Below are 19,253 nucleotides of genomic sequence, written 5' to 3'. Positions count from 1 at the left end.
ATATGAGACAATACATATACATACACAAACACACACGATTTATTTCTTTCCTAGGTGTTTTACATTGAGTTGTCCAGATGGCCTGACATTTCTCTTGATTTTAGAGAAGAGTCTTAGGGACTTCCTTGGCCGTCCAGTGGTTAGGACTGCATGCTTCCACCGGCGGGGGCATGGGTTCAATCCCTGGTCGGGGAACTAAGATCCCACATGCTATGCGGCATGGCCAGAAAAAAAAAAAAAAAGGAAAGAGTCTTAGAGGTTGGGATGTCTTAGATGTCACCTCGTCTGATTCCTCAACCAGCCATTCATCCTTCACATACGATCACCCCGTTTCTCCTAGAAAACTTTCAAAGGAAACAGGGTGCTCTGTCTTGAAGGGCAGGCTCTTCCATTTTGGCCTAGCTGTTGGAAAATGCCTTGTTCTAGTGAGCCAAGGTCTGCCTTCTTGTGCAATTTCTACCTGTTGATAAGAGCTGTGAATTCAGTCACCAAGAGCTATCAGTTTCATTTCCTGGGTAGCTCCATTTTCCCCTACTGCCATTCTGGTCCAAGCCATCCCTCTCTCCCTTCTGGAAGAAACAATAGCCTCTTAACTGGACTCCCAACATTGCCTCTTTGCCACTCTCTGTCCTCATACTGTATCTAAAGTGATTGTTTGAAAAGGTAATTCTGAACATGTCACTTTCTTCCTGAAGTCTTCAATGGCTTCCTGTTGCTCTCGGGCAAAAATTCCAAATACTTAACATGCTCTGAACCTGCCTACCTTTCCAGGCTCAGCTAAGACAGCTCTCCCTTTTCTTCTCTGTGCACCACTCTTGCTGCCTCTTTTCAGGCATCCAAACGTTTTTTAGCTTCAAGACCTTTACTCATGCTGTTTCTTGTGCCCGGGAGATCCCTGGCCCAGCCTGGTCTCCTTTTCCATCCCTTTTCAGCTCTAAAGTTGATTCAAGTATGCCTTCCCTGACTCCCAGACCACAGTAGACCTCCCTGTTATGTATTCTCTGAGCATCCTGTGCTTCTCCACAGCATTGGTCCTTGTAATCAGTCATTTATTTTTGTACTTAGTTAAGGACTGTCTTCTTGGAGACACGGTTACATCTGGTTCAGTGATGTATCTCCAGCACCTAGAGCATAAAAGGTGCTTGTGGAAGTCTTCCAAGTATTCCAGAAAGGTCTGGGCTACTAGAAATTAGGGCCATTTTCTCCTCCAGAATAAGCATCACTGTATTTTTTTTCCCGCTCTTATTGGATGTGTTTCCCAATCCTTTACCTTCCTGGTTGTTCTCTCCTGGATATATCTAGTCTATTTAGCACTCTACTTTAAATGTATTACCTAGAATAATTCTTGGTTTCAACAGTAAAGGTCACTTCTTGTAATTTGGACAGTGGACTTTTTATTAATTTATTTTTAAGGAAAACCAGAACCTGAATTGCAGAATATTTAAAAAATAACATGAATGAAAACAGTATTCATAGAACTTCTGTACAATGGGTGCTTAGAGGAACATTTTTAACCTTAAACACATACATTAAAAACAGAAAAGAATAAAGTCAGTATTCATTTCAAAAAGTTAGAAAAAGAACAACAAAATGAATAAAGGGAAAAGATAAAGAAGGAATAAGTGTAAATAAAAAAAACATTAATAAAGTAGAAAAGAGAAAAACAGTAGAATAAGTGCATTGAAGGATTTACTAGCTTTTTTTGGATGTCAAAGTTTTACATATTTTTTTAATATTTTTAATAATTGTGGTAAAATATATATATTTGACCCTTGAACGATGCTAGGGTTAGAGGCACTGACCCTCCCTGCAGTTGAAAATCCATGTGTAACTTAGAGTTGGTTCTCTCTTTCTGTGGTTCTTCCATATCCGTGGTTCCACATTTGTGGATTCAACCAACGTCAGATTGTGTAGTACTGTAGTATTCACTATTGAAGAAAATCCATGTATAAGTAGACATGTGCAGTTTAAACCTGTGTTGTTTAAGGATCACCTAGATTACATAAAATTTGCCATTTTAACAATTTTAAATATACAGTTCAGTAGCACTTAGTATTTTCACACTATTGTGCAACCATCACCACTGCCTTGCTCCAGAACATTTTTTGTTTTAAAGGAAGCTGGCCTTCATGAATGGAGCACTGGATGAAGAGTCCTGTGATCCTGCTATGTTGTTATTGTTATTATTATTATTTTCTTTTTTTGGCTGCACCACGTGGCATGTGGGATCTTAGTTCCCTAACCGGGGATCAAACCCGTGTCCCTTGTAGTGGAAGCACAGAGTCTTAGCCACTGGACCGCCAGGGAAGTCCCCAGAACATTTTTTTTTATCACTCCAAGAGGAAACCCTATACCTATTAAGTAGTTGTTCCCCATTTCCCTAGCCTGGCAACCACTAATCTGCTGTCTTTATGGATTTGCCTATTTTGGATATTTCATATGAATGGAATCATGTAGTACACGGCCCTTTCTATCTGTATTTTTTTTCTTACTATAGTATTTTCCAGGTTTATTCACGTTGTGGCGTGTAGTCAGAATTTCATTTTTGTGGCTGAATAATATTCTATAGTATTTCGTGTATACCAGATTTTTTTATCCCTTCATCTGTTGATGGACACTTGGGTTGTTTCCATCTTTTGGCTATTATGAATAATGCTGCTATGAGCTTGGCATACAAGTATCTGTTTGAGTTCTTTTTTTCTTTTTGGTTATATACCCAAGAGTGGAATTGCTGGGTTATATTGTAACTCTTTGTTTAACTTTTTGAGAAACTGCCGAACTGTTGTTCACTACATCTACACCATCTTGCATTCTCACCAGCAGTGTATTGAGGGTTACAATTTCTCTGCATCTTTACCTGTACTTGTTGCTTTACTTTTAAGTGTTGAACATCTTTTCATGTGCTTATTGGCATTTGTATATCTTCTTTGGAGAAATGTCTATTCAAAGTCTTTTGCTCATTTTTAGATTGGATTGTTTGTCTTTTTGTTGTTGAGTTATAGGAGTTCTTTATATATTCTGGATATTAAACCCCTATCAGATATATAATTTGAAAACATTTTCTTACTTTCTATGGGCTGTCTTTTCAGTCTCTTGTCAGTGTCTTTTGATGCACAAAAGTAGTAATTTTAATGAAGTATCTATTTTTCCTTTTGTTGCCTGTGGTTTTGCTTTCATACTTAGGGTAGAACTTCTAGTACTTTGTTGAAAAGAAGTGGAGAAAGTGGGCAGTGTTGTCTTGTTCCTTATCTTAGGAGAATAGGTTTCAGTATTTCATTACTGAATATGATGTTGGCTGTGTATTTTTCATAAATGCTCTTGACCATGTTGAGAAAGTTTCCTGTTTCTGATTTTCTGACATTTTTATTATGAAAGGGTGTTGGATTTTATCGAATGACTTTCGTGTGTCAGCTGAGGTGATCATGTGTTTTTTTCTTCATTCTGTTAATGTATTACATTTACTGGTTTTTATATGTTGGACCACCCATGCATTCCTTGGATAAATCCCACTTGGTCACGATGTATGATCCTTTTTATATGCTTCTGGATTTGCTTTGCTAGTATTTGGTTGAGGATTTTTGCATCTATATTCATAAGAGATTTTAGCCTGTAGTTTTCTTTTCTTGTAATCTTTGTCTGGCTTTGGTGTCAGGGTAATGTTTACATCATAAAATGAATTAAGAGGTATTTATTCCCTCCTCTTCAGTTTTATTTTGGGAGGGGGAAGAATTTGAGAAGTATTGGTATTAATTCCTCTTTAAATGTTTGTTAGAATTCACCAGTGAAGCCATCTGGTCCTGGCCTTTTCTTTGTTGGGAAGTTTTTGTTTATTGATTCAATTTCCTTACTTGTTATAGGTCTATTCAGATTTTCTATTATTTCTTGAGTTAGTTTTGGGTAGTTTGTGTGTTGCTAGGAATTTTTCCATTTCATGAAGGTTATCCAGTTTGTCATGTAGGTATCCAACAAACTGGATAACCTACATGAACAATGCTATTTGTTCAGAATATTCTCTTATAATTCTTTTTATTTCTTTAAGGTCTGTAGTAATGTTGCATCTTTCATTTCTTATTTTTTTTTTTTTTTTTTTTTTTTTTGCTGTACGCGGGCCTCTCACTGCTGTGGCCTCTCCCGTTGCGGAGCACAGGCTCCGGACACACAGGCTCTGCGGCCATGGCTCGCGGGCCCAGCCGCTCCGCGGCATGTGGGATCTTCCGGGATTGGGGCACGAACCCGTGTCCCCTGCATCGGCAGGCGGACTCTCAACCACTGCGCCACCATGGAAGCCCTTCATTTCTTATTTTACCAGTTTGGGTCTTCTCTCTTTTTTTCTTTGTCAGTGTATTTAAATGTTTCTCAATTTTGTTGATCTTTTCAAAGAACCAACTTTTAGTTTCATTGATTTTCTCTGTTGTTTTTCTGGTCTCTATTTTGTTTATCTCAACTCTAATTTTTTTTTTATTTCCTTCTGCTAGCGTGGGCTTAGTTTGCTTTTCCTCTTTTAGTTCTTTAAGTTATACAGTTAGGTTATTGATTTGTAATCTTTATTCTTTTAAAATGTGTTTATAGCCGTAAATTTCTCTTTGAACACTGCTTTCACTGCATCTGTTAAGTTTTGATATGTTTTCCTTTTGTCTTAAATATTTTCTAATTTTCCTTGTGATTTTTTTTTCTTTGACCCATTGGTTGTTTAAGTGAGTGCTGTTTAATTTTCACATAATTGTGAGTTTTCCCATTTTCATTCTACTGTTGATTTCTAATTTTATTCTATTGTGGTCAGAAAAGATACTCTGTGTGATTTCAATCTTTTAAAATTTAGTAAAACTTGTTTTCTGGCCTAGCATGTGGTCTGTCCTGGAGAACATACTGTGTGCACTTGAGAACAATGTATATTCTGCTGTTGTTGAGTATCCTTTATATGTATGTTAGGTGGAATTGGTTTATAGTATTCTTCACATCATCTGTTCTCTTATTGATCTGTTTGGTTGTTCTATTCATTATTGAATGTGGAGTATTCAAGTCTCCAATTATAGTAGAACTGTATATTTCTCCCATTCTGTCAATTTTTGCTTCATATATTGGGGCTATATTGTTAAATGCACATATGTTTATAATCATTATATTTTCTTGATAGAACAGTGTGGGCATTTTACAAAAGCCATTTTGTTATTTGGTTGGGTCATATGAATCTTAAAGTCAATTAAAACCTCCTAGATTTCTTTTCACACCAACAGTTCCCAGTGTTGTATCTGGAGCCTGTTCTAGCACATACTGTTCTTTTGATTTTCTAACCTAAATGGGTACAGTGATTTCTGTTAAATTTGCACCTTGCCTCTTTAGCCTATTGAAATTATTTTGAAAACCTGATTGAGTGTTCTCTCCAGCTTGTGTAGGCTTTTTATTTCTGGGCTTTAGCATAGGTAACCTAGAGAAGTGTGTTGGACAAGTGAGTACCAAGCATGAAATGGGACAAGTTAAAGCATAACAAAACTTGCTGTTCTTACTGAGATTCAGATATTTTTCTTGAATAAATCCCCCCCACACACACCACAACCGATTGCTGGAAGCCTTTGGTTAATTTCCAGAGTTTTTAAAAAGCTGGTACTGACAATATTTGCCAGTTTTCTTATTGCTGTTATGGAGGAGACAATTTTTGGAGATCCTTATTAGTTCACTATTTTGTTTCTTTACATTACCCTTGTGTTATTGACATTTATGGTTTTTTCCTAAATGATATGGAAAATTTTGTCAAATGCTTTGTTGCTTTTAAGATACTGTACATCTGTGTAATTTTTCTTATGTGCAATTTTCAAATCCTTTTAAAGGAAGAAAAGAGATTGGTGTGAAAAGGACTTGCTTATTGTGGTGGTTCCATGTTGTTATGATAAGTCTTTCCATACTTTCATAAAGACATATAAACTGACCTGATAAAAATCCATTTTAGGATTTTCTCACTCACAATTCACAAAAGCTTCTTACTTAGCATTTTGTAGAACAAGAAAATCAGGGTATGTGTCTCTGTTCTGATTTTAAAATATTTAAATTAATATTATTTTTTTATTCTCTTTGTTGTTTCTAACTTCAAGTTTCTATACATTGTGGTCAGAGATTAAGATGTATATTTAACTGCTTTTTGCAGTGTTACTGAATTTTTTGTGACTTAATGTCTGATCAATATTTTATTGATACTTGAAATTGCATAGCCTCTAGAGAGCACAAAATGTGGTATCTATATTATATGAATAAGTATATATTGATAGTTAAGATATATACCTATTAAATAAAGCTGATTAATTATATCAAGTAAATTCCTTAGATCCTTACTGGTTTTTCATAAGATGAGAGCTAGTTTGAAGTCTCAAGGTCTTCTTGTAGAAGTATTGAATAGGTTTCCATGTTAATGTATATAGATAATATTTATTATGAATACTGATACGTTTGAAATTATTTATGAAATCATATGTTATATTTTCTGTTTATCATGCTTTGTTGTTTTCCTTTACTTGCTTTTCTTGGGATTGATTATTTTGTGACCTTTTTTTTCTTTTAGTATTCTGGTATTTTTATATATGCTTCTTATTTTTGTAATGGTTGTCCTTAATTTTTTTAACAAATTTGATACTATTCTTTATGCTAATGTCTAGAGTTAAACAGTTGTTAGAGCTTCCCTCTTGAAGAAGGTAAGCAACTTAGCTGCTCTTTATTTCCTCTCTCCTGTCCACCTCTCCTGTTTTTTAATTTAATTATTTAAATCTTATATACAGATTTTTTTGTTACTATTGTTTTTATACTGTACCTACTATCTTAGGCATTGAATTTTAACATTTCTTTATTATAATAATTAAATTATCAACAATTATTTATATTTAAATATAAATTTACTTATACCCTCACTTATTACACTTTTATATATTCATATTCATGGAACATGAACTGTGTTCCATGATGCTGGAGTATATCCTCAGGTAGCTCTTTCAGAGAGGGACTATGCATAGAAAATCTGATTCCTTGAACATGTTATAGTTCCCTGTTTTATAAAAATAGTTTTTTCTATTGAAATCCTCTTTTGATCATTTGATACAATTTTACAACAGATTTCTTAATGCTCCATATTTTGGAAAAGGTCCTTCTTGCTGATGATTTTTTAAAAATATTCTGATACATTCAGCCAGCTGCTATGCTGCTTATCCTTCCTGTTGTGGCCCCTGCCTATTTTACTACTCTTACCTTTACGTTTTGTGCTTTGTTCATTCTGGCCTTCCTACTGACTTTGAATGTACCATGTTTCATTGTAATGAACTATTCAAAATACTCTTCTATCTTTTCGTGAAATGCTGTCCTCCTGCTACACTTATTAATTCATATTCATTTTCTGACTCTTTTTTTCAATGTCTCTTCCTATAAGAAGTCTTCCTTGACATCTAATACAGATTAGGTTTCCCTGTTTTATATTCTAATATCTTGTTTTTATTTTTTTCATAGGACTTGTTATGGTTTGGAACTTATTTGCATGACTAATTGGTTAATGTCTGACTCCTCTAAAGCTCACGAGAGAAGGAAGTATATTTGTCTCACTGTTGTGTAGTCCTGACCCCTAGTGTAGTGAGAGATTCATAGTGAACATGCCATTAATATCAGTTGAATTAATTTTGCTTTGTCTTGGCCACTTCTGCTTTCTGTTTCTATTTTCCTTATATATTTTATCCATTCTCTTATATGTTTACTTATTTATTGCCCAAATTATAAATATTCACCTTAATGAATTATAGAGTAAGTACCTGTCTCATTATCACCAGGTCTTCATATCATAGAACACTGTCAGCACCAAGAGACCCCCATGTACATGAAGTTTGTTCTTAATATTCTTTTACCTATTTAAGTTGTATGGTGATTTTCCTTTTTTCATTACTGAGAACGCTTATATTTATCCTCTTGCTTCTTTTTCCCTAGTAATAATTGTTAGTGGTTTAATTTTTTAAAAGTGTTTTGGCTAACTCTTAGCTTTGTAGATTTTTCTATTGTTTTTTTCTATTTCATTTATTTCTGCTTTTATCTTTATTATTTTCATCCTTCTACCTTTTCTGTGTTTGTTTTCCTTTTTGTTAAAAAAATTCTTGGGGCTTCCCTGGTGGCGCAGTGGTTGAGAGTCCGCCTGCCGATGCAGGGGACACAGGTTCATGTCCCGGTCCAGGAAGATCCCACATGCCTCAGAGCGGCTAAGCCCATGAGCCATGGCCACTGAGCCTGTGCGTCCGGAGCCTGTGCTCTGCAACGGGAGAGGCCACAACAGTGAGAGGCCCGCGTACCACAAAAAAAAAAAAAAAAAAAAAATTCTTGACATAGTTGTTTTTAGCTCATTAATGTTCACCCTGCCTTTTCCCCCAAGTATATTGATTAAAGTTGTATATTTTAATTTAAATACTGCTTTAGCCATATCCCTCAGGTTTTAATATGTAATATTTTCATTATTATTGAGTTTAAAACATTTTCTAATTTCCATTTTGCTTTAGAAGTATATTTGTTAATTTCCAAACTTGAAGATTTTCCTAGTTATCTTTGTTCTATAGAGTTTTGGATTAATTGTTTTGTTAGAGAAAACATTATGATATTGACACTTTAAAATATGTTGATACTTGCCTTATCACCTAGTATGTGGCTACTCTGTGTTTCATGTGTGTTAAAACAGTTTTACTCTGCAGTTTTTGGATAGCACATCCTATGTATGTCCTTTATGTCAGTGTTATTATTTGTATATTAAAACATTTGTCCTTGCTCAGTGTTTGGTCTGCTTGTTCTATCAGTTATTGAGAGGATTTATAAAAATCTGTTTTGACTATAGATATGTCTGTTTCTCCTTGTAATTTTGTCATTCTTGTATTTTATATTTTGATATAGTTTTATAAATTTTTACATTATGTATTTTGAGTTTATGATATTAGGTGCATACAGATTTATAATTTTTATATATTTCTTGGAAATTGAACCTTTTACCATTATAAAAGAATCTTTTTTAAACTCTGGTAAAGTGTTCTGCTTTAAAGAATACTTGTCTGCTCTTAGTGGAGACACATTATATTCTTTCAATAATGTTTGCATGGCATTTCTTTTACCATCATTATACTTTCAACTTTTCTGTATCCATTATGTTTTATATGTGTCTTTGGATATGGCGTATAGTTAGGTTTTTAAAAAAAAATCCAATCTGATAACCCTTATGTTTTAATTGGAGTATTTAGACCATTTATATCTAATGTAATTATGCATATATTTGGGTTTAAAACTACCATTTACTGTGCTTTCTCTTTGTCTTACCTATTCTGCATTACTCTTTATCTTCTTTCTTGTATTTTTATTAAGAAAACTTTATTATCCCATTTTTCCTCTATTTTTTTTCCTTTTCTTTTAGTGGTTACTCTAGAGATTAACATACACACTTGACTTAAATTCTAATATCAATTGGCTTTTTACACTCTTCCCAGATGATGCAGAGGTCTTAGAAGTCTTTTTGCTCCAATTTACGCTCTTTTGTCTTAGGTGCTATTGTTTTTTAGTGTTTTATTTATGTATGTTTTTAACCCCATAGGACATTGTTATTATTATTTTGACTTTCCCTTATTTCCCATTTTTGGAGCTCTTTATTCCTCCTTCCATTTCCAACCTTCATCTGAGATCATTCTCTGAAGAACACTCTTTATTATTTCCTTTAGTGAGAAGCAAATTCTCTTCATATTTCTTTGCCTAAAAAATCTTTATTTCACACACATTCTTTTTTTTCTTCCAGTTTTATTGAGGTATAATTGGCATACTGTACTGTATAAGTTTAAGGTGTCCAGCATAGTGATTTGACCTACATACATCATGAACTGATTACCACAATTAGTTTAGTGAACATCCATCATCTCATATAGATACAAAATTAAAGAAATAGAAAAAAATTATTTTTGTTTGTGATGAGAACTCTTAGGATTTACTTTCTTAACAACTTTAATATATAACATACAGCAGCATTAAATATCTTTATCATGTACATTATATCCCTAGTACTTATTTATCTTTTAACTGGAAGTTTGTACCTTTTGACAGTCCTTCCCTCCCTCTGCCTCTGGTAACCACAAATCTGATTTCTTTTTCTATAGGTTTGTTTAGTTGTGTTTGAAGTGTAATTAACCTGCAGCACTGTTTTAGTTCCTGTTACACAACATAGTGAGTGGATATTTCAATACATTTCAAAATGATCACCATGATAAGTCTGGTTATAGTCTGTCACAAACAAAGATATTACATAATTATTGACTATATTCTGCACACTGTACATTTCATACCCATGATTCATTTTTTTTTTTTTTTGGCAACTGGAAATTTGTACCTTTTAATCTCCCTCACCTATTTCTCTCCTCTTCTCACCCTTCTCCCCTCTGGCAACCACCCATTTGTTCTCTGTATCTATGACTCTGTTTCTGTTTTGTTATGTTTGTTCATTTGTTTTGTTTTTTAGATTCCACATATAAGTGAAATCATACAGTATTTGTCTTTGTCTAACTTATTTCACTTAGCATATTACCCTCTAGGTCCATCTGTGTTGTTGCAAATGACAAAATTTCATTCTCTTTTATGACTGGGTAATATTCCATCTTCTTTTCCCATTCATCTGTTGATGGGTACTTGGGTTGCTTCCATATCTTGGCTATTGTAATTATTGTTGCAGTGAACATGGGGATGCATATATCTTTTCTAATTAGTGTTTTTATTTTCTTTGGTTAAATACCCAGGACTGGAATTGCTGGATTGTATGGTAATTTTATTTTTAATTTTTTGAGGAGTCTCCATACTGTTTTCCATAGTGGCTGTACTAATTTACATTCTCACCAACAGTGCACAAGGGTTTCCTTTTCTCCACATCCTTACCAACACGTTATTTATTGTCTTTTTGATAATAGCCATTGAACCAGGTGTGAGGTGATGTTCACTGTGGTTTTGATTTGCATTTCCCTGATGATTAGTGATGTTGAGCATCTTTTCATGTGCTTTTCAGTGATCTGTAATGTCTTCTTTGGAAAAATGCCTATTCAGGTCCTCTGCCCATTTTTTAATTGGGTTGTTTGTTTTTCTGATGTTGCATTGTATGAGTTTTTTTGTATATTTTGGATATTAACCGCTTATCAGATGTATCATTTGCAAATATCTTCTCCCATTCAGTAAGTGGCCTTTTCATTTTGTTGTTGGTTTCCTTCACTGTGCAAAATCTTTTTAGTTTGATGTAGTCCCGTTTGTTTATTTTTGCTTTTGCTTCCCTTGCCTGAGGACCTGAGGAGACATATCCAAAAAAAGAAAAAAAAATAAGTGCAGTGTCAAAAAACATACTGCTTACGTTTTCTTCTAGGAGTTTTATGGCTCCAGGTCTTGCATTCGGGTCTTTAATTTGTTTTGAATTTATTTTTTTGCATGGTGTTCACATTCATTCTTTTTTTCTCCCTGTAATTTATTTCTAATCTTATAGCATTGTGGTTGGAAAAGATGCTTGATGTGATTTCAGTTTTCTTAAATTTACTGAGGTTTGATTTGTGACCCAAGATGTGATTTATCCTGGAGAATGTTCCATGTGCACTTGAGACAAAAGTGTAATCTGCTGTTTTTAGATGGAATGTCCTATAAGTATTAGTTAAATCTGTCTGGTCTATTGTGTCATTTAAAGCTTGTGTTTCCTTATTAATTTTCTGTCTGGATGATCTGTCCATTGATGTAAGTGAGGTGTTAAAGTGCCCCACTATTATTGTGTTACTGTTGATTTCCTCTTTTATAGCTGTTAGCAGTTGCCTTATGTATTGAGGTGCTCCTATGTTGGGTGCATATATATTTATAATTGTTATATCTTCTTCTTGGATTGCTCCCTTGATCATTATGTAGTGTCCTTCCTTGTATGTTGTAACATTCTTTATTTTAAAGTCTGTTTTATCTGAAATAAGTATTGCTGCTCCAGCTTTCTTTTGATTTCCATTTGCATGGAATATCTTTTTCCATCCCCTCACTTTCAGTCTGTATGTGTCCCTAGGTCTGAAGTGGATCTCTTGTAGACAGCATATATATGAGTCTTGTTTCTATATCCATTCAGTGAGCCTGTGTCTTTGGTTGGAGCATTTAATCCATTCACATTTAAGGTAATTATTGATATGTATGTTCCTATTACCATTTTCTTAATTCTTTTTTGTTTGTTTTTGTAGATCCTTTTCTTCTCTTGTGTTTCCCACTTAGAGAAGTTCCTTTAGCATTTGTTGTAGAGCTGGTTTGCTGGTGCTGAATTCTCTTAGCTTTTGCTTGTCTGTAAAGCTTTTGATTTCTCTGTCAAATCTGAATGAGATCCTTGCCAGGTAGAGTAGTCTTGGCTCTAGGTTCTTCCCTTTCATCACTTTAAATATATCATGCCACTCCCTTATGACTTGGAGAACTTCTGCTGAGAAATCAGCTGTTAATCTTATGGGAGTTCCCTTTTATGTTGTTTGCCGTTTTTCCCTTGCTGCTTTTAATAATTTTTCTTTGTCTTTACTTTTTGTCAATTTGATTAGTATGTGTCTCAGCTTGTTTCTCTTTGGGTTTATCCTACCTGGGGCTCTCTGCGCTTCCTGGACTTGGGTGGCTATTTCCTCTCCCATGTTAGGGAAGTTTTCGACTATAATCTCTTCAAATATTTTCTCTGGTCATTTCTCTCTCTCTTCTGCTTCTGGGATCTCTATAATGCGAATGTTGTTGCATTTAATGTTGTCCCAGAGGTCTCTTAGGCTGTCTTCATTTCTTTTCATTCTTTTTTCTTTATTCTATTCCATGGCAGTGAATTCCACCATTCTGTCTTCCAGGTCACTTATCCGTTCTTCTGCCTCAGTTATTCTGCTATTGATTCCTTCTAGTGTAGTTTTCATTTCAGTTATTGGATTGTTCATCTCTGATTGTTCTTTAATTCTCCTAGGTCTTTGTTAAACATTTCTTGCATCTTCTTGATCTTTGCTTCCATTCTTTTTCCAAGGTCCTGGATCATCTTCACTATCATTATTCTGAATTCTTTTTCTGGAAGGTTGCCTATCTCCACTTCATTTAGTTGTTTTTCTGGGGTTTTATCTTATTCCTTCATCTGGTACATAGTCCTCTGCCTTTTCATTTTGTCTATCTTTCTGTGAATGTGGTTTTTGTTCCACAGGCTGCAGGATTGTAGTTCTTCTTGCTTCTGCTCTCTCCACATTCATTCTTGAAGGATAGTTATTCATTGAGTAAAGAATTCTCAGGCTGCAGTGATTTCCTTCCAGGGATTAGAGATGCCATTCCATTTTTTTGTGGCTGGCATGTTTATTGGGCTACTTGAATTTATGGAATTGATGTTTTTCATCAATTTAGGGGAATACTTAGCCCTTTTCTCTCTCACCCTGCCCTTTCTCTTCCTTCTGGTGTTCCTTCTAAATGCATGTTAAAGTCTTTCCCTGTAGCCTCTTTGTCTCTTCATCACTTTTTCAGTTTCATTCTTGTTATATTCCAATTCACCTTCCAATTCACTAATCATTTAATCATCTGTGTCTAGTTTGTCTTAAAATTCTTCCTCTGAGGCTTTAATTTGTTGTTGTTGTTTTTGTTCTAGAAATCTGCTGTGTTATTTTTCAGTTTCCATTTCTTTGTTGAAAATTTCTATATTGTCTTTTAGCTCCTTGAACATACTAAACATAGTTATTTTAAAGTCTTTGACATTTCAACATTTGGAGCACCTGTTTGTACTATCTGGTATTTCTGCCAGTTCTCATTAAAATTGTCTTCTCTTGTGTCTGTTTATCTTTGCTTTTGTTCTTGGAATTGTATTTGGGGAAAAAATCTTTGTGTAACTAAATGGAGGCCTTGAATGATTTTACTTTCTCTAGATTTGATATTCATCTGCTTTTGTCAGACACTGGGGAAGATAGGCTCATCTTGAACCACTTACAGGGGTGGAGATTTTCTTGACCAGCCAGATAAGTGAAATCTTGGCAGTGGTCTTTTTCTTAAAAATTAATTAATTAATTAAGTTTTGGCTGTGTTGGGTCTTCGCTGCTGCGCACAGGCTTTCTCTGGTTGCGGAGAGCAGGGGCTCTCCGGTGTTGCAGTGCGCAGCCTTCTCATTGTGGTGGCTTCTCTTGTTGCGGGGCGTGGGCTCCGTAGTTGTGGCGCACAGGCTTAGTTGCTCCGCAGCATGTGGGATCTTCGTGGACCAGGGCTCGAACCCTTGTCCCCTGCATTGGCAGGTGTATTGTTAACCACTGAGCCCCCAGGGAAGTCCCTTGCCAGAGGTCTTTATAGGCTAGTTTACTTACTGTTTACCCTACTCCTAGAGGGCAGAACTTCAGGGTTCCAGTACGAATTCTCAGCAGGTCCAACCTTTGTGATCCTCTTAGCTGACTCTTCTGGCTCAGGAAATGCCCTCCTATGGCCCCAATTCTAGATCAATTCCCTGATTTTCCATTTTCTCCCAGTTCTTGTCTGGATAATTAGTCAATACCTTTTTAATTCTCTTGTTCCTCTATTTTTCTATGTTAAAAAGGAAGCAGAGTTCTTAGTGGTGTCTAGTGTGTAAAACTTTTCCTCAGTTTTTGTTGGAATAACCAAGGATTTTATATTTGTTTTTATAGGTTTTTAAATACTATGTCTTATTTAAGGAAAGATAAACAGCCTTTATATAGTTACATTGTTAAGAATTAGACAGCAATTCTACATTTTACTTTTCTTTGTGCTTATGAATTATTTGATGGCACATCTGCCTCATTTTAAAATTTATCATTTTGATACACGTTTTGGTCCGTGGTATAATTCTTTTTGTTTGTTTTTGCTCAGGAAGAACAAATGTATGGGTGATGTACTTTGTGGGCTCTTGCAGATCTGAACTTGGAAAATGTGAGGTTTTTTTGTTCTTCCACATGAACAGTATTCATCTTGGCTGGTTGTGAAGATTTGGTTGCACATTTGTTTTTTTTTTCTCTTGAAAATCATGGTGTGGAGGAGAAGTCTGATGCTAACATGATTAAAAACTTAATAACTTTCTTTTGTGGTTCTTGTAAGATTTGTTCTTTATCTTTTAAATTAATGCATTTCAGAAGTATATATCTAGTATGCAGTTTTCATTAATATAGGTTGGTACCAGGTCTTTTGATACGTAGTGAAGTCCTTCAAAATTATGTTATTGGTTATTACTTTCTTCCTTAATTATGTAACATTGGTTAATATATTGTAGTTTTTTTGGATATTACCCTCAATATTTCTAACGTTTTGCTCATTTGTTCTTCCTCCTTAATTCTCAGAGAACTTTATAAGCTAGTCTTCTGATTATCTCATTCAGTTTTCTGCAGTGACTGTTGCTGACTCCATTTGTTTCGCAAAATAGATACATTGGTTTTATAAAACCTGGTACTTTATCATATAAACAATACAGAAATGCTTTTTTAATTTAATACCTTTGCAGTTATTTTATTTTAAACTCTAATTTCCTTTTCATGGATGTGATGGTCTCAAAGTCATTGAGAATGCATATTGTATAATACATAAAGTCTTATGAAGTTTTTCATTACTGTTGTACTGGGAAGTGAGTAATCTGATTCCCCAGTTTAGTATCCTGAATTTCATCTGTGCAAATATGTCTGATTTTTTTTCAGTGTCTTTATCTGTGTTTTATTTGTCCAGTGTTAGGAGTTGAGCTAAGACTCTGCCTGTAAAAGTATTAGTTCCTGTTCAGATCATTCAAGCTGAGATGAAGGGAACTAGAAGTTGATACTTCCCACTATTTTGTTTTGCCTTATTTGCAGAAGGAGCTGCAGCCAGAAGTGTTGACATGACCAGAGCTTCCAATCTCTGCTGAAGGATTCCTTCTTATGTTTATGGTGACAGCCTGGTATCAGCATGTGCAGAGTCCCTTCTCTAACCAACTTGGCTGTCCATAGAGTGGCTCTTCTTTTATAGCATGCCAAGACTAAGGGAAAATGATACATATCTTTTAGAGCCTGAGAATTAGTTGAGAGATGATGCTTGCTAAGCTTTAGTATAGTTACTTGCACGTATAAGTGCTCAGTAAATGTTGGCCTCCCCCATCACTTCCCTCAGCTTATGCTTGGGCTAATGTTTTTCTAGTATTACAACTTTTTGACCCATTAGCTCAATCACATAATGACCTAATAAATTACAACTGATTAGAATGTGACCATATCCCTGAACATGCATGATCTTAAAAACCAAGACACTTCCATTTCTTCCATTTACTCCTGAAATGTGGAGCCACTGGCTATGGACATGACTGAAGCACATGGGCTGGAATTATGGGAGATGATGGTGTAATGGGTGTTTGGTACTTGCTTGATGAGGTCCATCATATTCTATGCTAAGAAGTTTGGAGTAATAGGGAACCATTGAAGGTTTTATAGTAGGAGACTGGTGGTCAGCACTATGCTTTTTTGTTTGTTTGTTTTTGCGGTACGTGGGCCTCTCACTGTTGTGGCCTCTCCCGGTGCGGAGCACAGGCTCTGGACGTGCAGGCTACGCGGCCATGGCTCACGGGCCCAGCCGCTCCATGGCATGTGGAATCTTCCCGGACCGGGGCACGAACCCATGTCCCCTGCATTGGCAGGCGGACTCTCAACCACTGCGCCACCAGGGAAGCCCAGCACTATGCTTTTGATAGTACAGGCTTTGTAAGTAATAGAATCATATTGATAACAACAGCTAACATTTATGAATGCTTATATTCCATTTGCTTCTATGAGTGCTTTATCTGCATCATTTAAAAAAATTCTCAAGCACCTTTTATTTTTTTAAACAGACATTAAAACTAAGGCACCAAGAGGCTGCAAAACTAATTTACAAAGCTAATAGATGGAAGAGGCAGGGTTTGAACCCAGGCAGCCTGATTTCGTGTTGTTATGTTGCCTCTCAAGCAGGAAGCTGGAAGCATGGACATCAGCTCTCATAGGCGAGAGATGCTTGAGGCCTTGACATTGGGGGACAGTGATGAGTGGGCCAAGTTCAAGAGATATATGGGAGCTAGGTCTGATGGCTAATGAATGGGGAGGCGGGACGGAGGGGAATGAGGTTTAGGGTGTTGCCAGAGTCTCTTATATGCTCTTTGACTTCCTTCATGGGCCGAAACATGCTTATTTGACTTAGTAAAAAGGACATAAACTAGGAAACTATCCAGACCAGGTTCTAATCCCAGGTCCTTCATTCATTACCAGTGTGGTAGTAGGGGGAATTGGCTCTACCTTTCTAAAACCTGGTTTTCTCTTATGTGAAATGGGCAGAGTAGCCATGGTGTTGCAGGACTGATAGGAAGACTAAATGAGTTAATTCATGTTAGGTGCTCGACACTCACAAAGCATGGGTACAGGGAAGGTGCTCTAGAAGAGGGAGCCATTCTCACTGATGTGCATGGTATGAGAAGGTGGCGCAGGAGAAGAGGGCAGACCAGGGACGCTCCATACGAGCTCAGTGCCATTTGATGACAGCTTCAACTGCAGCTCCTTTTCCTATCTTATAGTGAGAGCTCGAGACCGTCCGGTGCCTGGCACATAGTAGGCGCTCGATAAATATTGGTGGAATGAATTTTTTGACACTAACCAGCATCTCATTCTCTAGCATCCTGTGACTATGTAGACACGAGCTTTTACAGGGTGCATGAGGGTAGCCTAGGCCACTTCCATGGCTCAGGCCTCATCTACCATGAAAAGTCTTTGGGGATGCCTTGAGCAAGAATGAAATGATTAGAAACCAAATTATTTTGCATTCGGTGTTCATCGTATCTTATGACCCCTGATAGTCCTTCCTTTCAGCAGTTCTGTTTTCTGTAAATGCTGATGAATAGTGGAACCTCCGTGCAATGAAAGCCCCACCCCAGAATAAATGGGGCGGGTGTTTTCCCTGTTGCATTAAGCGCCTGTGAAAAGTAGCAAATGAAGCTCTCCTCCCCTGAGAAACACAGCTAAGTATAATGAGTCTCTCCAAAGGAAGATATGCTCAGAGAGTTCTTTGGAAAGTGCTATGCAAAATACTTGGGGTATTCCTTGGTGTAATTGGGGAATGAAAGAAAAAAAATCCATTTATGCATTTGTTATATAGTTGAGTAAAGTTCCACCATGTTGAAGGCTGATTGTCTTCTGTCTGTCTTTCTTTTGGGAGAGTATGAGAGGCAGCGTGGTGTCGGGGGGAATGTGCAGGTTCTGGGGCCACACAGAGTCACAACCCAGCTCTGCCACTAAGTAGCTTTGTGACCACTGGAAGGTTTTCTAGACTGCTCTGTGCCTTGGTTTACTCATCTGCAAAATGGGAGTAATCGTACCTGCTTCTTAGGGTGGTGGGGAGGATTAAATGTGTTCATATGTGTAAAAAACAGTGCCTGGTATATAGTAAGCACTTACTGAATATTTTGTCGTGATTTACACCTGTGAAGATTGCATGGCTGGTACTTCTTTATTCCTGGTTCAGGTTTTAAACGTTACTCTCTTGTTTTGTGCTGTTGCTTTTTATACTTCTTTTTTGGAGAGAGTAGTTTTGCCTCCTGCACGTTGTAGAGCTCAGAATCTGTAGTCAGATATATGATGTATACGGAGTTACTAGTTGTGTTGTCTTGGAAAACTTCTGTACCTTCTGAAACCCCAGTTTTTCCCTTCGTAAAGGCATTAAATAAGAATAGTACCTACTTCACTGGGCTGTGTCGAGATCAGATTATTTTTTAAAAGCTTTTGATATTTATTATTACTCTTTTTTTTTCTAGAAAGGTTATACCAATTTTAAGTCTCATTACCAACTGGAGAATACTGTTTTCACTAAACATTGGTCAAGTCTGAGTATTATCATTAAAAAGCATTCAGTAACTTTATAGGTGAAAAATGGATTTTCACTTTAATTTATTCTTCTTTGGTAGTAGAGGTTAAACTTGCCCCTCTATTTTTTTCTTTTTTAAATTGAAATATAACTGATTTACAATATTTTGTTAGTTTCAGATGTACGGCAAAGTGATTCAGTTATATGTATATACATTTTTTTCAGATTCTTTTCTATTATAGGTTATCACAAGATACTGAATATAGTTCCCTGTACTTTACAGTAAATCCTTGTTGTTCATCTCCCTCTATGTTTTATTGGCCATTTGAATGTCCTCCATTGTGAATTTCCTCTCCTTGTCTTTTGCCAGTAACAGTTGTATTGAGATAGGATTCACATACTGTACAATTCACTCCTTTAAATTATTCAGTTCAGTGGTTTTTTAG

At 35.9% G+C, this 19,253-nt stretch overlaps 1 protein-coding gene across 1 annotated transcript in view; it reads left to right on the top strand.

The window, feature by feature from the left end:
* Positions 1-19,253, top strand: part of CDYL2 (chromodomain Y like 2) — a 177,036-nt gene that overhangs the window by 16,806 nt on the left and 140,977 nt on the right. The window lies entirely within an intron of this gene.

Source organism: Mesoplodon densirostris, chromosome 19 (genome assembly GCF_025265405.1).
Source record: "Mesoplodon densirostris isolate mMesDen1 chromosome 19, mMesDen1 primary haplotype, whole genome shotgun sequence".
Taxonomy (NCBI): domain Eukaryota; kingdom Metazoa; phylum Chordata; class Mammalia; order Artiodactyla; family Ziphiidae; genus Mesoplodon; species Mesoplodon densirostris.
The sequence above is the reverse complement of the archived record's forward strand: the minus strand, read 5'-3'. Positions and strand labels throughout refer to the sequence as shown.